Source organism: Lytechinus pictus, chromosome 3, assembly GCF_037042905.1.
Source record: "Lytechinus pictus isolate F3 Inbred chromosome 3, Lp3.0, whole genome shotgun sequence".
Taxonomy (NCBI): domain Eukaryota; kingdom Metazoa; phylum Echinodermata; class Echinoidea; order Temnopleuroida; family Toxopneustidae; genus Lytechinus; species Lytechinus pictus.
Window position 1 is genome coordinate 48,643,701 of NC_087247.1, and position 27,881 is coordinate 48,671,581.

Below are 27,881 nucleotides of genomic sequence, written 5' to 3' on the forward strand. Positions count from 1 at the left end.
ATATAAATTGTCGCACTGCTTCAATAAACCATAAAATGCTTCATTAAGATGATAGTTATTTACATTACAGGGGCCGCGGAAACGGGGGGGGGGGGTACTGCAAGGGCTTCAGCCCCCGCACATTTTTTTTTCCAAAACCATGTACAAAAAAGTAAAATTACCATATGATTGTGATTGTTTACATAGTCAGCCCCCCCCCCCCCACTTTTGGTTCAGCCCCCCACTTCAAAACCGTTCAGCGGCCCCTGCATTATCAGTCAGTGCTATGAAATGGATTAGTTTCTAGGAGAGTAAAATTTGCCATCATTAAAGCGTTAGAAGGAATTAACTTGTGATATTTATTTGAAAGAAAAAATAATAATGCAAAGACGAAAACTTTAAAAATAGATTGCTCTTGGTTCTAGTTTTGTTTTGTTTATTCAGACTCTATCACGGTCAAATGGACACATTGTTTAAGAGAGGTATTAAGTAAACCGAATCAGATTGGTATACAGACTGTACAACGTCTAACGTGCACATAAATAAAAAAAATCAATGCATATAAGGGCATACACTTTTTTGTAATATTTAATACTAAACATGATACAGTTTTGTAATGGCTGATTATACGACAATCCCCGAAATAAAATCCAGTTGTCAAGTGAGATCACCCCTTTCCTGGTGGCACCATATACTACGTGCCCTATAATCCGGGCCTATAACAAGTGTTCCAAACAGCATGTCCAATCGAATAAAAAGAGTAAATCAAACAAGCATAATTATTACAAATTCACAAGAAACTGAAGTATGATACGCTTAAATTCGCAATTAGCAGTTATGTGCTTGGTCGTAGACAAATCAGAAACCTGATGACGTCACGTATCCACTACTAAAATTATTATATGAACTTAGATTTTTCGTTCTAAAAATTAAATCACGGTCTGACTGCATTTTAAAGTGGAATACTTTATGTTGTATGTGATAAATACAAAGCAAACAGTAAATGTTTGACATTATCAGCGGGCTCATTAATTTTGCATATCATATGGGTATGCATATTTATAACAGTACTGTTTTGGGATATTAAACAATATGTCAAAATATGATAACTCCTAATATCCGATTTGGATTAGATAATCTGAGTTATGCACATGCCCAATATGAAGTGTTACTATATATTCACGGTATCCGAACTGAACACGCAATACTAAGTCAATATCAGCACTAGTAATTGCAATCCACTGTCAAGCTCCGATCAGACTCATCTTAAAAATGTGGGAGGAAAAACGCACATTCATGTTTATGCCAATGTGATGTCACATAACTTATCAATACAGGATACACCAACACTTGAAAATGATAATAATAGATAATACAAAGTATTTTGTACATTCTCACAATATAGATAAGAAATATAATAATAATGATGAAGTCTTGTTTTTTTAAGGGGGGGTGTTGAAACAAATTATGTTGAAAATGGTTATGTCGCGCTTAAAATTCCCGTTGATTAAATATAATTCAATATAACACAATAAACGGATTCATACAAACTGTAATCTCTCATAGATCTCTGTAATGAATTGAAAATTAATGACTTGGAATGCATTTTACCGTGCCAAATTGGGAAAGAATTAAGTCTCTGTCGACAGTACCTTATTAATCATGCAGCTGTGGTTTGATTCTTAGCTCATTGTTTCCAAGATACACGATAAAAAAGTATTTTTCTTACCACCACAGCCCACAAAATTTACGAGGAAGACGTTCTATTTAAAGAAGGTATCGTTCAATCAGTAGACATTTAGAATTAAAAGTAAAGTTAGACTTAACTATGCCTTATTAATACTTGGACGATAGATAAACACAATGTGGTAGTCATCAGAGAAATAATACAAACTTAAGAAAGCAGTCAATTTCCTTTTCTGTTTGCCAAGTGTTGCGATAAACATTACCAGTGGCAAACGATAGAGCAGTTTGCTTAAGACGATAGGGGAAAATAATTAAAAAGATACCTGCACACATTAATTCCTGAGTTCCGCAATTCTCTTTGACGTCTTCTCAAGACTAGGCCCCTTATTCATAATAGGCTTACTTGTTTTTGTGGGTTTTTACAGGGGCGGAAATCTCTCCCAAAAGGTAGGGGGGACACAGGGGCGGATCCAGCCTTCGCCAATAGGGGGGGGGGGGCGGAAATTTGTTTCAGCCATATTTTCCCCGATCGGCAGCTCGAAGATGATTTGTGTTTGTTTCTTTGAAGGGGGAGTCCTCATTAGTCACTTCTTAGCTTTATTTTTATAAATTCATATATAATATCATAATCCTCATTAATATGATGCGAGTGCGAAACGCGAGCTAATTTTTTGGAAATGTTATGTATTTTTTCGTAAAATTTGAACATTCTGGGCAATGTTTGTTATCCTGAAAAGATGTGTATGCAACTTAATAATTACTACAAACGCAAAGCGCGAGCAGAAATGAACTGATGGAAAAGATACCTATTAAAGACTGCGTGCAGTTAGCATTTAACAATCAAATAATGCGAGCGCGAAGCGCGAGCTTATTTTTTTTGGTGACATTTTCACCTAAAGAATGGAAATTCTAAGCACTTTTTGTAACTCAAGCAGAATAGGTATATAAGTAGACAATTGATGTGAGCGCGAAGCGCGAGCGGAAATTTCGAGATTTAGTCCTATAATATTTACTGAACGAGACACTCTATTCATGTTTTGTAAATCATGAAAAGGATGAGTATTAATAATGCGAGCGCAAAGCGCGAGCAGAAAATTTTTATATACGTTTTGAACTGGTACCTGTTGAAAAGGTACCTGTTAAGGACTGCTTGCACTTAGCCATGAAGGTGTTACATATTTCAACAATCAAAAAATGCGAGTGCGAAGCGCGAGCTGAAAATTTGTGAAAATTTCTAAAGAAAGAATGGAAAATTTTTATCAATTTTTGTAATCGTGAACAGGATAGCTATATAATTCAACAATTGATGCGAGCGCGAAGCGCGAGCAGAAAAAAAAATCGAGATTTAGACCTAAAAATGGGCCACTCTGTTCATGTTTTGTAAACAGCCATAGGCTGATCGAGGGCATTTTACCGTGTTTAAATAAAATAAATCAATCAAAATCAATGTTTTGTAAATCATGAAAAGGATGAGTAATAGGGGGTCTTCCTACCCCGGGCTTCCTACATTAATAATGCGAGCACAAAGCGCGAGCAGAAAAATTTTGATATTGTGATCTGAAACTGGATAATGATTTAAATAGAGAACAAGTTGAGTATTTGAATAAACATGCGCGCGCGTGTTTCATATTTAGACCTAGAATCTAGGCATTCTAAATACATCTTTAATCATGAAACTTTGATATTCCGATCTGAAAAAAAGAGTCAATTACAACTTTATATTTCAAGCATTTTGGAGGAAAATTGTAAGGTAGATATGGATCGCACTTAAAAAAAAGAGCTAAAATTTTCATTATTATTACTTTGAGTTTTGACATAGGACCGGGACATCCTTACGACATGTAAGGGTCGTGTGGTCCAGTGGTTAGAGGCAGAGCATTGGACTCATAATCGCAAGGTTGTGAGTTTGAATCCCAACTCTGCCATTGTCTCCACTTTGATACAAAGGCCCATGCAAGAGTGATATCTGTCGTCTATTACGTCAGCCACTATGACTGATTAACCTAGACGTAAAATGTTTCCAAGGTAATTGGTTATATACCAGCTTGGCGTTTACCAGCAAAAAATGCTGTCCTGCCGAGTTCCTACGGGAGTTACCATAAACAGAAACAGAAACATGTCATGAAAATTCCTCTTGCTAAGCGCGAGATAAAACAAAAGGGACAATTTAATTATTAAATTAATATCATATTTATTAATGCCTAATGAGGGCGCGAAATCTGATGATATTATGGCATAAAAACAAGACATATCACCTTTGTATTTATTAATAGGATGCATCAGTTAATATATTTTTAACCATTAATGCGAGCGCAAATCGCGAGCTAAAATTTTTGATAAACTGTCGTGAAAAGGGGATTTTAAGTAGTTTGTTGTATAATCAATATTGAAACATACATAACTCGCCAATCAAAATGCCAGCGTGCAGCGCTAGCTGATACGTCTTGACAATCAGACCTGAAAAGGGATATTTTTGAAAACTTTATGGAATACCCGAAAATAATAGGTACCTGATAAATCAAAATTTGCGAGCAAGCAGCAAATGTTGATAAAATTATTCAGACCATAAAAGTGACATTTTTACAGAGCACTTTTTAAAATCAATTTGTAAATCACACAAAATAATGAAAGTTCGATTTCCGAGGTGAAATATGTTTTGTATATTGACTTCCAAACTTGATATTTGAGCTCCATATTGAACAAGATATGTAAATCACCTAACAGGCAATGCGAGCGCGAAGCGCGAGCGAAAATTTTATATAGTGGCACGAAAGATTCTTTTTATTTTCCAAGTCTTCCCCTCATTTATTTTATGCACGCGTCGTCCTTTTATTATTTTCTCCTCTCTTTTCCCTCCCTTTTCCCTTCTTTCTTTCCCTTTTTTTTCTTTTTTTTGCTCCGCCAATAGGGGGGGGGGGGGGGGGGGGCCTTGGCCCCCCTGGATCCGCCTATGGGGACAACGGGCGGGAAAATTTGACAAGGAAAAAAAAGGTCATCATCCCAAAAGTTCGGTCATCTCGTCCCAACTCGTCTCAAAATACATGTTTTATTTCGATTTAGAATGATGTATTTCTTACCATCATAAAAGACAAAAAATAGTAGGGGGGACATTTGATATTGTGTCCCCCCTACTATTTTGAGTAGGGGGGACACGTCCCCCCTGTCCCCCCTGGGATTTCCGCCCATGGGTTTTTATGATGGTTTTATAACATGCCAGAAAATATCATACCATGCAAAATATCCTTATCATGACGTTGCATTTTTTGGGTTCTTATCATTATTCTAATTGGCAATCGTGTCTCACGGACGAGCAGTTTTATTTATGAAACAAGAAAATATTTCGATCTTTATAATTTCCTCTTTGGATTCATGTGGCGTTCGCAGGATGTATGATCCTGCGTGTGAGGGTGGAGTCTATCCTCCAACCTCCCGATGTCACATTGAAAGGCTAAAGAAGTCGAACATTGTAGAATACATGCTGTAGAAATATAGTTATTATAGTGATAACACCAATGAGAGTAATAACAATGGTAATTGTTGATAGAAATAATAATTATACATAATATGATGTGGATATTAATTATTATGATGATGCTGATGACAATGATAACATCACACAAAAGTTGTTTTCTGCAAAATAACGTTCGTTGATAGTTTATGAGTGAACAACGCTTCTCTGTAATGAAAATGATCTGCATTCTCTATAATTTTGCTAATATTAAAATGATAAAATGCATTTGTAGTAAATATCACTTCTCGCGATAGAAGTGTTACCGTACTTCGACAGCTAATCAACGCGATAGACAAGGGTATATAGTGTCTATGATCGCCAGACTCGATGGCCTGAGCCCTAATTCTTAGTAGTTGATGGTTTCATAACGGAGATGTACTTCCTGCATGGTTATATTTTTTTCCTTTGTCTTTTTGTAACCCTTGCATGAAAGCTAAAAGAAAGGATGATTTAAAAACATATTGAATTTATAAGGAAACAGGAAGCAGCACATGCTTTGAATATTTGGACCCACGCAAGACCTTCCATTATGTCCCTATTTTGAAATATCATTCAATGTGAGCTCCGCTAATGAACCTTTTCGGATATTTAATTTCAATTATTTTGATAAAATTGAAATCAAACAATATTCCAGATTAAAAAAACCCCTCTAATTCGATGATTATTCATTTTCTGCTTTGTCTTACTGTGAAATCATGCGTCATTTATTCCCATGAAATCAGACGTTTAATTACTCTTTAACACGATTTGGGTTTTGCGCTAAATACACCTTATTTATTATTCTGAAATTCCAATTCACCTGAATAAACTTTTCCCAACTGCAATAGAAAGCCTTTCATTAAACAAAATGACATAGGCCTCTGATTCAAATATAATTTAAACTTGAAAGGTTTACAAAAAACAGAAACAAAGCTTCATAATGTAAATAAGGCTTCTGCTTTCATGACCGTCCATCGATAATTCATATCAATTTTTAAAAAGAATGAATGCTGATCATTGGAGAATATCAATGTTGGCATTAAGTCTCACGTCCTTTCTTTAGATTTAGGCTTATCCTAGTAATTGTCTTCTGGTACTCGTTGTGTATATAATACACGATTTTATCTTCATACCCATCATCTTTATTAATTATCACTTTCACTGGACAGATTCACTTTATGTTCAGAAACCGAAACACATTATGATGCTGGGGCGAGTATTAACTTAAAGGGATGGTCCGGGCTGTGAGTATTTATAGCTTAATAAATAGAGTAGAATTCACTGAGCAAAATGCCGAAAATTTCATCAAAATCGGATAACAAATAACAAAGTTATTGAATTTTACAGTTTAGCAATATTTTATAAATACAGTCGTCATGAATATTCATTAGGTGGGCTGATGATGTCACATCTCAAATTGTTCTTTTGTATTTTATTATATGAAATTAGGTTTATTCAAATTTTTCCTCCAAGAACTAGAAAAATTGGACTGACAAATGATTTAGTGCATTAGATATTTATTGCTACAACTTATTTCATTATAAGGGAGACATATTATTCACACAAGTATGAAATTATGAAATAATTATGATTTTATGTAATAACATAAGAAAACGGAAAGTGGGGATGTGACATCATCAGCCCACCTAATGAATATTCATGACGACTCTTCACAAAATATTGCTAAACTTTAAAGTTCGATAACTTTATTATTTGTTATCCGATTTTGATGAAATTTTCGGCATTTTGCTCAGTGAATTCTACTCTATGTATTAAGATATAAATATTTTCAGCCCGGACCATCCCTTTAAAAAACAGCATGAGGGGGAAACTTATTCACAATTAGGGGGAAATACTCAGCAGCCTTATCCGATTTGAAAGTAAAATTTTAACAGGAAATGAAAGAACACAAAATATATATGAACAGACTTGAAACCAGAAGATTTAGGATTGCTTATAAAAGAATAGAATTACAATGTCATGGTGTATTCGAAATTCACAACCATTCTAGAATGGAGCTATTTATAAGCTATACTATATGGTGTTAAGTCGTGGCGACCTGGACGGGGACCTGGATTGCTCTGAGATGAACCATCGAATCCAGTCTAGTTAAAAAAATTCCGATACTTAATAAACAGATACCGCTTGACTCCGTAAAATTTGTGAGTATTCCTCTGATTAATTTGTATTTCTATACACCTTTTTATGAAGTAGAGATCAATTGACCTTGACTTTCAAATCATTGACGATTTATCACCATAGTGGGTAAAGGAATTGTGTATTTTATAAAGTCTTCAATACCTTCATTGATATCTTGACTACAGTCATTTTCTCAAGTGCGGGTGGAAATAATCCTTCTAGCTTCGGCGGAATTGACAGCGATATTTAGTATTTCTACCCCGTCGTGAGTTCGCTGACATGTTCCCCGCTAGAGCTGCGAGAGGGGAAGCGGTGAAATACTCTGCAGAACAATAGCCGCAGAAATCAATTCAATAATGGTAGGAGCCACGCACTTCTTCCTCTTTATTGTACCTCCTCAATTCTCTCGCTTGGATTATCATCAATTCACAAATCAAATACGGAAATTTCTAGCCGCCGATATTTCTCCTACTATTCCCCTCAGTTATGAATCTATATTGTTATTAATATTGTTATTAATATCAAGTGCGATCGCAGTTAATTTCACATAATTTTTTTCTCCTGTTCCAAGTTTTATTTGACCGGTGTGTTTTCCCCCCACACTCCCGATGGTTTTCGGCCTCTACTCGTACAGTGAAGCTTGACATCCCGATGTTTTGTGACAATTTCCCGACTTATTTGAAATAATTATGTGTATCTTCTAATTATTAAAACATCTAGCTCATTGTCAAATACATTAAAGTGTCAAAATGTTATCATGTACATTATTCGTTGGCAAAATATGTATAAAAATAACATTGTCTAATATTCATTACAGACACATTTATTACAAAGAACAACACGATAATAACAATTAGAATGAATGAAACACACTATTAAATAATCGGAACATGATTCAAGGTGGTCAAATCTCTTCCCTAGTCTGAAAATTATTTACAGAATCATTGGTAAATACTTTGGATATCAAATACTTTTTAACGGAACAATCGTACATGAATGTACGCCCACCAATCTTAATATGATGAAACGAAAGGTCTAATAGGAAAATAAAACGGCAAAAGAAAGCCTATGTAAGTTCACCCGTCTTATTTCTTTAACACATAACCGACTTGGGTCATTTTACCACCCTCGCTCCCCCTCACGAATATGTGTTCGTCGCGAAACCACCCAATGTTGCTCCACATCGTTGTATCAGACGGGTTTCTTTCAAGTCTTGCACATCTTTTGGTACAAAGTTTTCTTATCTTCGTGACTTACTCAAACACTGCCAATTTCACATCGAAGGCAAATTGATAACAAAATCTAATTCTGGACATATAGTCATGCTAGCTTTTATGTATGAAATTGTTAAGAATAATACAACAAAGAATAACCTGAAGTTAGGCACTTTCCGTAAATGATGGATGTACTTTCAGCCAAGATTGAAGAAAAATGGAATCAAAACTCTTGGTTCTGAAGACTATATAGAAAAACATGCATTCCGATCATTGCATGATTCAATAAAATGAAATACAAGACAATTCGTCTGGCGAAAAACAATTACTCACAGTAGCATTATTTGAATGTGTGTATGACAATGAAACCCTGTTTTTGTTCATTATAAAATATTATATAATTTGTACCTTTCTCCGACAGGTATTTTATATTTTACTCATTGCAATTTTCATTGTCGTTTTGATCAATATCACAATATTTGCTTAAATACAATATTGAACGCATAAACACGACGAATAAGGAAGGTTGGAGACAACAAGATATTGAGACGGGAGAAAGAGAAGATATCTAATTATATACCCTTTTGCAGACGGAAACTGAATGGAGGGGATGGGGTAGAAGGAGAAAGAGACTAGCGATAGGAAAACACTGACGAATGGCTAAAAATGCTAATGTCATTACAGCTACTGATGACAATTCCTCCAACTTCCAATGTACTGTTTCAAACGTAGATGGGGTACTTGCAAGTAAAGATGCAACTCGAGCGTTGTACAATGCTAATGTTTGGAACTCGAGAGTACATCCATGTAGATACTGCTCTATATATGGCACTCCAATATTTCTTATTTTACTCATATTTTGCAGGTCTGCGAGCCAAGTAAAATTTTCAATACCAATCAAATTTTAATGAATTTTATTTATTGATATAACTATAGTTTAAATGAATTATCTTAAAGGTGTGATTATAATTATGCAACTATTTTAAATTCCGGTTTTATTTGGATTTAGGGGACCAATAATAATCAGATATTGGTATTATCAGTCATTGCCTGCTCATGCTTGGACAAATTCCTTTATATTATTTTCCAGCGATATGACTTCTAAAGTATATTCCTAGATTTACACTTTAAAGCTCTTTCAGCATCCCTTGTCACGCATTATCAATAACAATGCTATTTTTATTTTGTGGCTGGTTACCATGGTAAACGTAACCTTATCATAATTTAAACATTTATTTAAACTTTACTTACCAACATTATTGAAATATATATAAAATTTATACATATACATGCATATTATTTTCAAATGATTGAATAAAACGAATTTAATTGGAATTAATCAAAATGAAAAGAAATTTCTTTTATTTTCCTACCGGTTATTTTTTTTTCATCAGGAATATAGGGGGGCGTCTTGTTTAATAAGTTATAGTCATACACTTCTTTAACATTGCCATTAAAATGTTCAAATAAACTGCACATGGATAAAATGTGATTGGATGAATTTAAATGCCTGTAAACTACATTGATATTTTGATGACCTTTTGAGTGGATGAGATTCCAAGAGTTCGTTGACTCACGACATCATCTCACCCTTTGTCTTTCAACTATTCCGTTTCCTAGCAACGCGTCGTCTGTGCACCTCTTATTGCTTTATGAGCGGGATTCAGGCAACGTAATCGTGTTATTCATGATGTTTGCCCGGTGTGTATTTTCGAAGGTTTTGTTTATAATCATGAAGTTAAGACCATGCAGGCCTAGCTACATTGACGTCTATTTTGGCCTTATATGGATGATATAATAAATAAAGGTGAATCGACTTAATCGTAACGATACTACTACTACTACTACTTGAATAAGAAGAAGAAAAAAAAGAAGAAGAAGAAGAAGGGGGAAGAAGAAGAAGAATAAGGAATAAGCAGAAGAAGAAGAAGAAGATTAAGGAGAAGAATAAGCAGAAGAAGAAGAAGATTAAGAAGAAGAAAAAAAAAAGAAGAAAAAGTGGAATACTGTCTTACTAACATAGCTTTTGCCAAAAATTATCATAGAATCTATAGATTTTGAAATAAGGTCAAGTGATTTGTCAAAACATCTTTGATCGTTTGTATATATTTTTTTTACCGTAATAGAAGTTGTAACCAATCGTTATACTTGTAACGTCTATTTCGTCTGAATTCTTAAAGTGAAATGAATGTGTTTTGTCTTACTCCGGTGTTGTCAGACACTTTTTCTCTCCTCCCTTCTTCTTTGTCCTCGTCACCAATGATTGTCATCATACTCCGTCCTCCTCCCTTCTTTTGTGTAAATATTTCTTTTCGTCTCTTCTTGTCACTTCTTCTCGTCATCTCACCTTTTCTCTTCATCATCTTGCTTCTTAAAAAAAAATCTTAACTCTTATTCATTTCTTCTGAACCTACTCTTCTTTAATTCCCTTCTTTCTATACCAGCATTCATGTGAAACGATTCAACATACATTCATCATGCTAATTACTATGAATAAGAAATAGAATTCGTGTTTCTATTTAGTATATTCTTATTGCACTGTATATTCCTAAGGAAGTCTTCAAAGTTAAAGGCGAATGGGTGTAAAAACATCTTTGTTCTTGAGGCGCGCAGTACTGTTCATTAATGGCACACAACAATTTATTTTGTAGATGGCATATTTAAAGTGTCTATTTCAGGGATACATTTTCACTCCTCTCCTCAAAGTCTTCATAAAGGCATGGTGTCCTCTACGTTGTAATCGGTTGCCTCCCGCGCCTCTGGAGAACACGGTAGTCACCAGGCTAAAATGATCCTATTGACAAAGAAACTGTGTTTTCATGTAGTGGCCTCTACAGATTGGGGCATGGTCCGATATGGGGTCACCCCACCCCCCGAAAAAGAATAATAATGATTTAAAAATAAGTTAGAAACATTCCACGACCAAACCAATACCAACGAATAAAAAAGAGACACATTAAAGGAATGAAGAAAAGAGGGTGCAATATTATATAATTTTCTTAATACTTGGTCAAATTATATGAAGAACTCGTGAGTTTACGACCATGTCACACATGGTTCGTTCCATTTTCTTAGGGCCATGTTCTTCTGACGTGAAATAAATTGACTGTAATTACTAATTCCAAATCCTTTAAACGTCTATACACTCTTTTTTTTGTTAGATCATCCGTTTAAATTAAAGCAGGATTGTTTTAATTTGCTTTAAAACAAATAATCATCAATCCAATGGATTATTTGGATGATAGCAGGGGAAAGAGAAATGCAAGTGAAACAGCGGATCAGATATAACAAAATGATCAAAAGAATAATAAAAGATGAATCGCTTGACCATCGTTCGTTCATTCATTCCCTTCATTAATTAATTAATTCATTCATTCACTCACTCATTCTTCCATATTATCAGTCCATCTTTATTAATTAGTCAATCAATTAATCTACCCATCTATCCGTTAATTCATGCAATCATTTGTTCATTTACTTGTTCATTCATTCATTCATTCATTCATCCATCGATCCGTTCATTCATTCATCCATCCATTCATTCATTCATTCAAATTCGTTCACTTCTCTATTCGTTATCATTCGAGTTTTGAATACAGCATCTTATTTTCACTGGTGAAAGAAATCATTGAAACTACAGGTTCCACGATATTTACTCTGGCGACAACTGCCCCGATGAAAAATCTGCAGGTTAAGCTAAATATAAATCCAAACCTCCGAAACTAAATAAACCCAATTATTTATCTTTTCGTTATTCTGGACCAAAAATTATATTACAGTTCTAACTCTAATCCTATGACCTCTGATACACTGTAAAAAATGAAGTGCTAATTTAGCACTTGAAGTGCTTGTATAGTGACTGCACTACGAGTGCTGATTTTCTAGTTTAAATTTGAACTAAAAAATCAGCACTCTTAGTGCAGTCACTATACAAGCACTGTCAGTGCTAAATTAGCACTTCATTTTTTACAGTGTATAGATTAAAGGTCAAGTCCACCTCAGAAAAATGTTGATTTGAATTGATAGAGAAAAATCAGACAAGCATAATGCTGAAAATTTCATCACAATCGGGTGTAAAATAAGAAAGTTATGATATTTTAAAGTTTCGCTTATTTTTCACAAAATAGTTACATGCACAATTTAGTCACATGCAAATGAGAGAATCGATGACGTCACTCACTCACTATTTGTTTTGTTTTTTATTGTTTGAATTATACAATATTTCAATTTTTACAGATTTGACAATAAGGACCAACTTGACTGAACCATAAAATGTTAAACAATGGTAATTCCACATGTCCAGGGAGAAATAAAACTTTGTTCCACAGGACAATGCGGAGAAAATTAGAATATTTCGTATTTCATATAATGAAATACAACAGAAATAGTGAGTGAGTGATGTCATCAGTTCCCTCATTTGCATACCAACCGGTATGTGCATTTAACTGTTTTGTGAAATTAAGCAAAACTTAAAAATATCATAACTTTCTTATTTTACATCCGATTTTGATGAAATTTTCAGCATTATGCTGGTTGGATTTTTCTCTTTTTATTCAAATCAACTTTTTATTGGGGTGGACTTGTCCTATATAGACCGGAGCTAATGTCGTGTCACTACAATGGATGACATAATGATAACCATGAGTCTCTATTGTGATTGTAATTGACGATATTTCATACACAAATACAACAATAAAAATTATTGGAGGCCACACATCTCTAATATATCAGAAAGATAATCATTGAAGAATCTGTTGACTTCGACCCCCAAGAAGTAAATTTTATAATCAGCGATTGCACTCGCCCAATGTATTGTAATCCATCCATGGCATGGTTGAAAATAATCATTTTATTTGGAATTGAGAGGAATTGAGAAATCATTTAAAGTTTTCATGAACAAAATATCACACGAATATACGCTTAATAAGTTGACCTTTGCCGCAAAATTAATAATAGACCTTAATTTTGAATTTATAGGTACTTACAACATTTTCTTATCAGACATAAAATATGTTAGTATTTTTCTTTTAATATGAATTTCTTTCAAAAGTCCACTCTCTTGCTCACAGAAGTGTCATCTCACTCACTATACTGAATTTTATAATGCTGGTCTAGTAAGGATCAAGTATCTGCTTCAATTTCGATTACATCTATCAGAAAACTCACAGAAATAAGAAAAAATAAAATTTTATAAGAACAAAAACAAAACCCTTCAGAAATATCTGCTCCTAAAAAAAATCAGAAGTTCAACATGACTGTAGTTGGCCTATGCGGGTGTTTTTGTAAATGGGGGAATGCATTTTATGTAAAGCTGTTCTAAAACTTTTGTAAGGAACCAATAATGTGAATTATATTTGAGTATCAATAATCATCTTTCATTCCAATCATAGAAAAGTGATTCGTGTTTTTCTTATCTCTTTATGAAACCATTGATTTTTGTGGAAATTTTAATTTTGAATTTTTTAGGTATCTAGTGCCATTAATTTCTCGTTAATGTTTTAATTTTCATCTAAAGACGATATGTACTAATGCTGCAAACTTAGACAGAGGCAGTGTCATATAGGGACAGGGTGACGTAGATCAAGTAGAGGGGGAAGACAAAAGAGATACGAGGGAAAATGGAAGAAATAATCAAAATGTATAAAAAGGAGGGGTCAATTTATATTTAAACAAGAGGGAAATATGACGTCATCTTAATCAAAATTTCCTGGCATCGTGCCTTCTTAAAGAAATGATATCAAAGAGTCATAGACAAAGATTATCCTCAACTTTTCGGACAAGTCAGTGCTTGAGAAATTTGTTTACATTACAAATAGTTAACTTGTGATAAAATGAAACAGCACAATATTTTGATTACAATAATGGAAGCATCCACCAAGTAAGTGGCTCATCACTCAGATCAAAGTTATCAAATTAATAGCAATTCTCCTATTGAGTGCTGTACTAAGTATTCATAACTCTAAAATCAAACAAGCAAACAAATAAAATAGAAAACCAATCAAAATCCAAAGAGGGAGAAAGAAATATAGAAACAGTCAACATTATGAATATCCAACATTGTTGACGAAATTTATATCAGAAAAATGTAAATTAGTTGGCGGGAGCCTATATATAGGCCTTTAATAATACCGACAACTATTTATTTGGAAACAAAAAGGTAGGCCATAAAAGCGCAGTTTCAATGCTAATTTTTGTAATTCCTGACATCTATAGAATCACTGGGCCGCCATTGTATTCTTTTTTTTTTTAATTTGAAATAAACATGATAAATGCAGTAAAAATGCACTCGTTGCCAGTACGCGAAAAGACGATACGTTTCATTGAAACAGGATAAATTACAACCATGGCATCTCCATATATTCAGAGAGGATTCAAACTTGGCATGGCTGTACGCAGCGGGGGGGGGGGGGGGGAATTGCCCCCCAAATTTTTTTGAAAGCTTATAAAAATTTACTAAAAATTTTCACACAATTCACCAAAAGTATGCACCAAATCCTTTAATTTTACTTGACAAACTGCAAAATGCCCCAATGACAAGCTTGGTTGCTTTGCTCCCTCGGTTTTGATTTTTGTCCAAAAAGTTTACGCATGCTGCCCCTAGCGAAAAAATTCTGCGTAAGGCCATGAAACCTTGTCTCACGTTATGAAGGGAAATCTGAAATATTTCGCATTTCTTATAACAAAATACAAAAGAACCCTCATTACAGTACCAACCAGGTTGTGCATAATTATAACTGTTATGTGAAATTTCAATGACGTTTTCAGCATTATTCTTGTTTGATTTTTTTTCTTCTAATTTTGATCAAATTAACTTTTTGGTTGGAGTAGGCTTGCCCTTTCTGCTGCTTTGAAAGGTCCATCGGCTGCATGCAGGCGGGTAGAGCCCATATCTTTACATTGACTGAATTCTTTGACGGAAAACCGTCACACTTTGCATAACGATGTCGGGGAACTATTTTTGCATTCATACAAAATCATAGTTCATCTATTATCGTCATTAATGGAAGAAATTTAGTACTGCCTCTATTTTTTATTTCTTCGTGAACATGGATGGATTTTACATATTATTTGCTTTGTAAGTTGTTTTTATTTTGTTTCTTACCGGGTATTTTGCTTTGAAGTCGTGCATCAAATCTAAAACAAATAAAGAGTTCAACAATACACTTGGAAACGTGAAAGATTCTTGTATCATTTTGTTCAGCGATGCGATACTTCTTATAGGTGACGTCACGTCATCATACCCCCTTCCCTATTCGGTTCACAGCTAACCAGCTGGGAAGAGTGGTAGATTGACATGCTAGCATTGATCAGTAGTGCGCATATACGGTACACAATGATGTCGTCATGCATGTACTCAACAGGCGAAAGTGAGCGATCCGCCAAAATTGCTTGATGCTTGGGTAGGGAGAGAGAAAGAGAGATACGGCGGCGCGACTCTATACCTTGCAGATCGTAAATTATCACCATTCAAGCAACGCACGCGCACCATTCACACCATCTCAAAATAAACGTCTCAGCATCGCAACTGATTTATTGTCACCAGTGTCTGTTGTGTGCTCCGCACCGCATATATAGCCGTAGACATGAGCACATAGCTAAGCACGGCAATTTATTTTTTTGTTTGTTTTTATTTTTGACTGCATTTCACTGAAATGATACAGAAAGAAATGATGCACGCATGCTTGTTTACACACCTTGGCGCTTTCAAGAGCTTATAGTCACCATCACATCTTCATCCGTCACCTACGGGAAACTCTCCCGGCAGTGTGAGGCGAGTCCCACGGCTCGCACTTGAACCGAAGGTGCACATAATTGCTAGCACAGCACTCCATGGTACATGCTCTCCAAGACTTTTTAGTATTCGGGATGACTTATACCTTTTTTTCTGATGAATGATAGCGAATACCAGCAATAGATGATATTTTCTCCTTGCATTCCTTCGCAGACGAACTGCTTGACGCTCGCCGTGTATCTCGGTTGAACAAACTCCGGGTTCTTACGGCGTATCTTCTCAGCAGTCTTAATCCTCTTACATCAATCTAGAGGTCATCATCTGTGTCTTGAAAACACACAAGTACAGTCCTTTCAACAACGAAAACTGAAGAAAATCTGCTGTCGTCTACTGTTAAGTAGGAGACAGCGTGAGGGAGCCTTTTTCAACCATTTCGCCAACTGGAGCAGTAAAACTGAAGCGGGAGCAGCCAGACACCAGCGGGACCGAGCTCCTGTCGTCCTCCCATCCGCATCACTTGGAAGTGGCCACCGTGGGAAGCTACGCTGAGCTAGAGGCAGGGGACCCTCAGGCTTTGGACGAGCCCAGTAGGAAGCGACTTAAAATGTCCACCGTTAGCATGGATTCGGGAAGCACCACTGGAGAAGAAGAGGTAACTCAAATTTTCTTTTCTTGTTTTGCTCCTTCTACAGTCTTTATGATTTCAATCTTACCTCTAGTGCTAAAAAAAAATAATAACACGGGAGCCCCCAACTTGGCAGCCCCCAACTTGGCAGCCCCATCATAGTTATACATTTCTGTTTATTTCTGCCACCCTGATATTAATTTCAACTTAATATTTCTTGAATATCATTCATATATGTTTGAAATATAATTTTTAATGTCTTTTTAATAAAAAAAAGATAAAATTTTTGACAATTCATCATGTGTGCTTCTCTATCTTTTTAGGAAGATTTCTTTTCCATTTCATTATTTTTGTTTCAATGAACTTGTACGTCTTGCTGTTAAATTCATGGAAATAAGAATATATGTTTAACAAATATCATGAAGATATTATCTTCATGGTACTGCATAATCACGATCATTAGCGGAGAACTTGATTATTCTAAAATAAAACGAACATCAAGCAATTGCAATGAAATTCTTATTTACCATCATTCATTTGTCTGCGTGCGTGTGCGTTGCGTTTCTTTTGTTTTTACCATTTCTAAATAAATATATTATAGCATTGTAAATGTTTACTCGAGTTGATGTTCATGTATGATAATGAGATGAATTTTTCACGGTATTGTATTTCATGAATAATTCTGTAAATTATGCATCCCTGGTGTCGATTACAATAATTTGGCTATTGTGCGGCGTACCTCAGGCACGTGGATCGGTAGATTTCTATCTGCTAATGCACCTGTTGTGCCCTCGTATCGTATTCATAATCGCTCGGCAAATATTTGGATATCAAAATAGATACGATCGGTTTCACTTTCTGTAGCCGTTTTTTGCCTAAAAGATGATTTTTAGTGGTAATAACACAGCTGTATATTAGTAGCTTTATTATCTTGTTTTGGGAAAATATTCAGTCAATTTGCAACAGGTTATAAACCTCGTTCGTCTAGAGTACCGGTAGTTTTGCTGTAAACTCCCCGCGTTGCTCCCGGGGTTGCTCCGGTCCGATAATTGTTTATTTTTTGATAGGCCTATCCCGGATTGATATGTATGGTGTTCAGTTTCCTGAAGTGATTAATTTGTAATTTATCATTTATTTGTCAGTTTTCTCTCAAGAAACGTTTTAAAGCATGCAAGCTTATTGAGAAGCAGTATGATCGCATGCAGTGTGTTTCCCTGTGAGAACGCGGAACTACAAACACAATGCAATAATTATACTCTTGTCTCAAGTTCTATACAAGTACAGAATACAAGGAAGTTTACAGACTTATGAAACTGATCACAGTTTCGAATGACATGTCTGTGAATCATCACAAGTTGTCATTAGGACCGGCCGTTAATCGCCCTTTTCATATACACGAGAATATTCTTGTACATTGTACAGTGTCGTTTGTTAAAGGGAAACGCAATTCCATGCCCGAAGGGTAGTGAAGCCTCTCAAGCTTCAATCTTTTGTTATATATTCATTGAAGCGACAGGGTCTTAGCCGATTAGTGAAGCGGTTTAATGAAAGTAAGAAGATTCGCGCGACTAAGTAACAGAGAACACGATTAATACAAACATTTCATTCTACGCTATTTCTATATACAGCGGCATTTTTTCAACATGATGGCCACTTGAAAAGAAACATGATTGCATTCTGTTGCAACTAATTAATGACAAAGGCAAATTGGTCTCTGAAATTATCGCGAGCAACTCCTAGCCACGTGGCTGTCTATAGATGGAGGCATAAAACGTTGTTCCTCCATCTTTCGTGGGAAAATTTAGACACTCCATTCCTACATCTAAATGATAATCAGCTATATTTAGTATTTTCATTTATTTAGCATGGTCACATTGGCTCGAAAGCCGAGATGGTCACTTTTACGCACCAGCCATTCTTAGGTCTTTTGTAAAACAAAACAAAAAAAGAAACATATAGGCGTAAACCCTATATAATTTTATTTTACGTTCTATTGCCCATAATTATAAAATAATGATAGGGTCGCGGTAATCGTATTATCAATATTCAAATGGTCGTTTCGGCTGTTAAAAATCTACTGAATTTGCCACGTGTACTGTTTTGCGAAAACACAGTACCTTAACCTCGACGTAAAGTTAGATGGATTGATTGGGATTCCGAAGCTTCCATATCTTGAAAATTACGTGGCGCGAGATTGATCCTTATAAGAGTACACCTTGAAAATTTTACAAAACATGTTGTCTTGCTATAATCTCTCAATTTTGCACCCCATTACGCGCCTTCGCGCCATTTTCTTGATGGACTTTTTACCAGATGCATTTTCCGATAGCGTGCTTAAGAGGCACATTGCAGGCACTTATCAATGGCTCTTAGATGTAAATGGCAGGTATATTAGACACGATTTTCATGTAATATCCTTCCTTAAAAGCGCACTCTGAATTCATGCTGATGCTGCCAAAATGACATGACCATCGCCCATCGGCATTACCCGTCTTTTGATTGGCATTCGGACCCTCAAAAGAGTGCATATCAAAGCCTTGTGATATTTTCAGGAAATTGCCCCGTGTCTACATACATTACTTCATGTCACCATTACGCGTTTTATGGAATCGAAGTCGAATCAATTCTTCACGCTAGAATTTCGCGTTTTTAAAAGCGGTGCATTTCGGTTGGAAACACGATTCTGGCTTGCATACCAAAGAGGTTGTTTTGGCGCCACGTAGCTCCGCACGCGATCCTGTCTCGTTGATTTCATGGTTCGCGCGTCCAAGAAGATTTTGCTCGCGCATATATTCCAATGCTTGCGACTTTCATGGTAGGTAGAAGTCTTTAGAAGCCGGCGCCCATTTCCTTGTGAATTTGGGTGCGCTTGTCTGTTTTCAGGTCAGTGAGAAAGAATCCGCCTGAGGGCATGAAAACGGAGCTCTATTTTTGGACGTGACAGGTGAACTTCAAAACTTTTCTTTCAGAAGGAAATTGGGAAAAGCATTATTTTCCATATATTGGCGGAGTTAAGTTAAAACGTTTTTTTTAATAAATAAAACAAAGCTCTTTGGTTGATATGTTTTAAATTAGTAATTGACAATTTTTACTGCTTATACTGATGATGATGATGAAAATCATGATGATTGTGAAGTTAATAATAACATGATAAAAACATGAATATAAATGATATCAATAATTTCAAATTATTAATATTGGAATCAAATAAAAGGTCATGCAAAAAAATGTTAGAAGGGAAGCTAATTTCACTTCAAGAATCAAATAGGGTTTTATTCTTTGTTTATACTATTATCATATATTTCAGTTAGAAATTTTATATATTAGCAGGGGCCGTAGAAATGGGGGAGGGGCTTGGGCTTCAACCCCCTACTTTTTTTCCAAAAAATTGAGTACAAAAATATGAAAATGGTCATCTGATTGTCATTTTTTTGCATGGTCAGCCCGCCCTTTCAAAATCGTTCCTCAGCTCCTGTTAAGCATTAATTTGACAATATTGAAGTCTACAGTAACACAATAATAACACACCTGACAAACTACAGGACATGCATCCACATAAAATAATGATACCGATATATGGTATACTTAGTAATGAATTTTAATTAATAATTTAATATTTTGTCACTATTAATTCTGGTCATGATATGCTTTTCAACTGTCAGAGATTAATGGCAACTCATGTATTGCATGTCTCATCTTATCAAAATGTTTGATTTAAACACTGTAGTTGAAGAGCAATGTACTCTGTGTCTGAAGGAGGCAGGCAACCATAAACTTGTCCATCTTCATTTACCAGCTCCCTGTTTATGCTTCTCCCTGCCTGCACATTTATCCAGGTATCCATTAAAGGAGACAGAATATATTTGAAAATCTAATGTGCCTGTTTTGTCAGCAATATCACATGCTTGGACACCCAGATTTGCATGCCAGCATTTGCATGGCTTTCTGAGTCCTCGTCTTCGACTTTTGGTGTGAATTATTCAGTAGTGATGAGGGTCAGGAGGATTGAGACAAGATGAAGGAGAAATCTTGAGGCAGATTTTGATCCTTTCTTTTTATTTGAGTCTAGTGACCAATCAGGAGGCTATCCATTGGTCCCTTAAAGTCCTTTTATGTTTTGGAAAATCTAATTATTGTTTGCCAGTACATGTATTCAAATTTATAAGAAAGAAATGAGAAGAAGAGGGGACAAATGAAGAAAATATAGAAGAAGAAAAATGATGGGGTTAGAATGAGGAGGGGAGGAAGACTTAGAAAAAAAGAAAAAAAAGAATGCAAAGGAGATCACTTAAGCTTGTGAACTTACCTTTCTTGGATGTTTTGAATTCTGACATATATATTTGATACATTAAGTGTCTGTTTGAATATTATCTGAACATTTTAGTAGTCATTTCAAATGCAAAATATATTGTATGCTCCAAAACATTTTTTTTACTCTACCCTTCCTTTTAAAAGACAAAACAAAACTGGATGACCCTTGAGAGAAGATATTTCAAGAGAAATTTGCATACTGCCAGTGATTCCTGATATTATGGGATTAATATATTATGTAAGTTGATCTCTATGTCCACTGTATGTTGTATTGATTGAAAGGAAGGGATTGTCACAGATCTTTAAACTTAAATCTATGTAGGAATAGAAAGGGTTCCCATATAGGTCAGGTAAGAGGATCATAGAATAATGGTGGAAAAGGCTGAAAAGAAGCTAATACAAGATTAAAGTGGTTGTTAAGATGCGCACTGTATATGGATGAGCATGTAGGCCTATAAATGATGTATGGAAAGTGAAGGAAACATGGCTGCACTTGCTTACAGTAGATCATGCTGTATTGCCTTTTTGTTAAGGAAATACAAAGCAGAACATTTATTACTTGATGAATGTGAGGCTAAGCAGCTTAAAGCATGGAATTTCCATCATCTTTCTTGAACGAAATGATAGAGAGAATGTTTTTAAAAATGATAAGATGAAAAATTAATTGTCTATTCTAATGTTCACACATTTTTATTGTAATAACATTGCTTCTGTTTTAGTTCTTGATTCTTCAATTCTTTGGCCAGTAAGTCTGGTAATAACGATTTTACTGCCACTAATGACATCCCTACTTCCATCTAACGACATCCATACGTCCATCTTAAAACCATTCTCAAAGATTTATGGCTTGGTTGTTAATACAGGCTATAATCACTCCTGCCATCAAAGAAATAGAAAATGAAATATCCAGTATATATATGAATATGAGAATTAAGCAGGATTTAAAATGCAAATCTTTGTAGGAAGTGAACGCCTGATGGGATGGTTGGTCTTCCATCTTGCATCTGCCGCTTGCTGTCATGTAGCTTACCTTCTAGTGCCTTACATCTTTTCCCCAGTGCTTTTCTTATGAATCTTAATGTCCTTCTGAGACAAGCAAATGGGGGAGGAGATTAGAGGTCCACCGCATTCAACTTTGTGCTGGCTTTCCTCATCTTTCCTATACTGGTGTTATCTTGTTAGATCTTGATGGAGGTATGGACATGAAAATTTGATGCCTTATTCTTCTGAGAAGAAAGTTGCTAATGAGCCATTGCAGAAAGAAAAAAGTTTACAAGCTAGTATATTATTACTAAAGAACTGTATATCCATCATTTTGAAATGAAGGCAATAACCTGTTACCCATGTGTCAAGAAAGAGTTTTCCCCTTGGATTTATTCAGATAAATTTACTTTATTATTTTCTGATTTTGAAGTATATGCATTTAAAGAAATTAGTAGACATGGTAGCTATACTTGCAAATGATAGGGGAGTAAATCTACATATTAAAACCTAACATAATTTGAAACAGTAATCCCAAATTGCATGGAAACCTGTCAAGTGATTGCCAGTCATATCAACAAATAGGCCCTACATGCAAGTAGATTCATAATTTTCGTATTTCATTTAGTGATAATGTGTTAATAGATACCTTCTTTTCAGAACCAAAGGAAAACAATATTGATAATTTTTTGGAATATCATATCTTGTAATGAACATCTTTATCAGCATTGCCATATTCCTTATATTGCAGAATGAGGCATGCAACAAACTTAAACAAAAGTAGGTTCAGAGAAAAATAGATCACATGTAGTATTGTATTTACCTAGGAAGTACATTTCATTTCATTTATTTCATTTTCAACAAAATATAAATCAAATAAATTCAATCATAACAAGTCCTACCCCATCCTACAAATCATAAAACAAATACAATCACAACAAATAAATACAATCATACATGCAGTATACCGGATTTTCTTTCCTGAAATATTAAGAACTAAAAATTGTAGTATCACCAAAAATATCAGATCCTAAAGGTTCATGGGAATGAGGACAAAGGATATATGATACTTGTTTTCCTTGTTTGACTACAATATAAACAGTTTGATGAAATATATTTCTACTCATTTATAACAATTCTAAGATATTTGTAGAAAATCTTCAACTTCTTTCCTCCTTACAGGTGTTCAATGTCAATTTAATTTGATTGGTCTGATTTTATTACACTGTATAGGTGTGTTTACACATGTAGTCCAAGACATTTCTAAACCATTGCTTCAACAACACAATGAGTGAACAATAGATTAGCTGTGTTTACACTACACTGGTCCCTAAGAGTCTGCTATGAGTTGAGCACTTATTATTGGTGTTAACGATATGCTAACTCTATTTACACTCTCCATAATCAACTCTAATTGAGTGTTAATGATGTGAAGAGTGTACAATAAAATCCATTTCGGACAGACATCCTCTGTCTTTAACATCATGTTTTCAACAATTATTATTCGCTTAAGTAAAATGATCTTCATGACAAGATTTGGTTTGCCTTTTTGATTTGTTGGTCTTTTGTTTTGGGCTATAGGGGGCTATACAGGTGAGGTTTATTTTGTGTTTATTTATAAACACTCCTCATTCAGTAAGACATGAAAGGGGAGTCTTTGTAAGAAGATGGTCATAATTTATAGGCTTTATTTGGTCATTGCTTCACCCGCTTCTTTTGATTTGTCCTTTGATCAGGACCTGGGGGGGGGGGGGGGGGGAATCAGGAAAACCTAGTAGTAAGTTACATTTCCTTGGTGTTTCAACTTGGTTTTCCTCAGAGCAGTAAGGATGTTGAACATCAATCAATTTATCAATTCAGCACATTTTAAAGTTTTCATGGGAGAATGGTAACCTATATCTATACTCCATATAGATGCATTGTGATTATGACTGTACTTTACTTAATTTTGATCGCAAGGCATTTTCAAGAAGCTTTATTCTCTTTTATAGTCATAATATAAATGCTATCCTATGTTATAGGGAAGAGGTTTGCTGAAGAATTTTAATGTTGCCAATATTCATCTCATAGTCAAATATCAAATTACTATTCTAATTATAAATACAAATGATAGTTGGTCTTTTGAAATAATTTTCTTATATTTCCTGACTCTTTCAATAAGTCTAATGGAATATGATATATTTGTGTAGGAGTGATAATGACTCTATTTACTCTTCTGAAACGGAAAGAGACATGAGTGGAAATTTGTCTTAATTTCATTTTCTCTAAAATTCTGCATTCATTTTACAGGTGTTGTAAAGCTATTGCTGAGCTATACAGCAATGCTTATTGAAATGAGATTGTAAATTAAATATTACAGTGCATAATGAAGGATCTATTTCCTCTACTTCACATGTCTGAGTGAGCAAACATTATTGATACAAGGAAGTTATCTTTGGCTTTGTTACATGAAATTAACTATCTTTCCTTGTGCTCTGATGCCATATAATACACATAAATGATGTCATAATATTCTATTCAGGCTTTCATATTACAACATGATCTTTTGGTAGTTTGAAGAACGTGCGAATGGTGAAGTCATGTGTTAAATTGCGGTAGTGCATGTATATGGGGTCTTCATTTGCCCACCCCCCCCCCCCAAAAAAAAAAGGCCAGACAGAATGAACATAAACGATACATTTGCAACTTGATGTCAATAAGTCAAACTTGTGACTTAATAGTTATGATGCAAAGGCAATGATAAGAAATTACTGATTCTCCCAATGCTTAGAATATTCTGGCACTTTTCTTCACTTGTTTCTTTTTTTTCCCTTTAGATTATGATGATATATATAGAATCCCACACATATACAGTTTCCATTCACATATAGAAATCTTGAACAAAAGATGCAGTATAAATTACACATTATACACAGTGGTATTGGGTGTCCAGCATTGCTAGTGGTTGTTGTCTGCAGGCTTACACTTATCCATGAAAGGACCTCTTCTCACTTCATATTCCTTAAAAAAGAAGAAAGTATAGTGGACCCTTTTGGTTGTTTGTGTGAATGTGTGTATATAAACATGACTGTGGCATGGGGCAAATGTTTGCTTAATAGCAAGTGCAGTTTAGTTGTGGAGCAGAAGCTAGTTTAAGGTTTAAGGGGCACATTAATATTCATGTAGTGCTAGAGTTGTACCCCTTGTGGGGAAGAAACTTGAGTCCGAGTAGAATCCCCTTGAATAAGTGGTGGCCCTCAAGGGCGCTCAAGGCCTACGGTTGTCCGTTTATAACCAGACCAGGGATGGCAGCCTGAATCATTGAGGATGGGTAGAAATCTGGATTTAGAACATACATGTTTAAAAGGTGATTGCAAAAGATCAGCATTTTAATTGGTGCATATTGTTAGATTGTATGGTTCAGGTATTGATATTCATTCATGAGAAAGTCTAAGTGAAATTTGAATTCAAAAGTTTGATTAACGTCACCTAAGAATTAGGTCCTATAGAATTTGAAATTGTTGAAGTATTGTAATTGTAACGTTAAGTATTCAACCTGCTCCCTACATGCCATGTAATTAGAATATTGTAAAGTTCCATACAACCAGACACATTGCTTTTTTAATCCTCCATAAAGGTCATGATATAAAAGTGGAAATGCATGGGATTTATAGTTATAGATGAAAATATGTACATGTAAGGATTAATTGGGAGTGCTACACTAGCGTACCTAAGGGGGGGGGGGCAGACTGCCCCCCCTGACGAGTCATAACTGAAACGGGATGTGCCCCCCCTTTTGAGAAGCCAAATTAATAATTTGTAATGTAAAAATGCAATAAAAACAGACATGTACCCCCTCTTTTGAACCTGAAGACCTTTTTTTTGTCAATTTTTTGTGTGGTAAGAAATCCTTTATTTGTGGTTGAAGACCTTTTTTTTTCTTTTTTTCGCGGACGAAATATCCTCCAAAAAATTTGCCCCCCTTCTGGAAAATCCTAGGTACGCCAGTGGAGTGCTACATTCCTTCTTGCAGTTATGTTCATTTGCGCTGTTGTTATTCTTGTTGACAATAGATCGATATGAAACAATTTCATGGATGATATTTATAAAAAAGAATTGAATGTAGATTTCAGAAGGTGCTTCTAAAAGACTGTTTTGACTTGTTTGATATAGATCTATATTAATACAGCTTCCAAATTATGTATAATTTCAAAATATTATTCACTGACTATATACCATTTTTATATCAATTATTTGAATAGGAACCCCTCTTAGTTATAAAGGACATTGCTCTTTTGCAATTCTCTGTTTTCCATCTGCACATAAGGGATAAGGAACCAAATTGTTCCTTTGTGACATCACTACCGACACCACCCTTGGAGCTTGTAACCAGCAGAAATAGGTCTAATATCATTATTATAACACCCGGCATAGTGCAAATTACAAAATATGCATGCAACGTGTCTATGGGCAAGAAATATTTTCTGTCTTTTATACACTGGTATGCATCTCCAAATGGTTTCCCTATGGTGGGCAAATTGATTTGATTAAGTTTACCGTTTTAGCACACGATTGGCAATGTGGTATATCTTTAGACCTACTGCCATCGTAATTTAAGCTAATTTTTGATCCCTACAACTAAGAATTAGGGCAGCAAAAATGCAATGACATTCTACCAGTAGCTGCAATCTGAGCAACTGCTATGAATTATATTTGTAGATGACTTGCTTCATTTAGAATTGCAATCAATTTGATATATTAGGAAAAATATACTTGTAAGAACTATCATATAAAAATATATATTTGACCTCTGTGTGCATGACAGCATGTGATAAGAATTTTATTAATAAATAAGGTTCTGAAGTTTCTCTGAAACTCTTATCTATACCTTTTTCCAAGAACTCTGAAGAAAACTTCCTCTAATGTTTCACTAAAAATTATTTGGGCCCTGTAAAGTATTTCCAAGAATAGAAAGGGGGTTGGCTGCATGTGCATTGTTTTCAATAAAAAATAAAATATATTTATTTCTTCATTCTTTAATGGCATGAATGCATAGCTGTTAACTGAGCTTGTCAATTTTTTAAAAGTAGTTTTAAATGGAGATATGTCATGTGTTCCATTAGTTCACTATTATCAAATGAACCAACTTTCTTGGAATTCATAGTCTACAAACATTATTTGTTGCCTTGTCTTGCTAGGATCTTGAGTTTGAGAAAACTTTCTGTTTAAATAAAAAGTACAAGATTGAATATGCCCGTAAGATGGTCTATTGCTACCACCCTTTACTCCTTATTTTGAATAAAACAAAGTAAATAAAGATAGGGACATTCCTGTTTATGCCCAAAATGATTTTCTATGAATTTTTCTTACTTAATATGACACAGATCTCAACTCTTCCAATTTCCAATCTGCAGTTAATTCCATGAATGTGAACCTGACCCGACTCTATTGTTGACGCGATGCAAATTGAGCCATTTGTCAAACCTATTTTGTTCTTAATCCCAATACGTGAAAAGAGGTCCCCCTTGGCCCAGTTCTCATTTTCTTCATGGGTTGGGGTTGCTCACTGATTTTCTGTGAGCTTTGATTCTTGGAGCTAGAAAATAGGAATTTTAAAGGGTCAAATCTGATTTTTCTTATGAGTTTTATCTTTAAGTAACCCAAAATAGAACAATTTTTATGCAACACTAATTTTATAATGAGATTGAGACTAATTCGACAGGGGATGAAAACCTATTACAGACT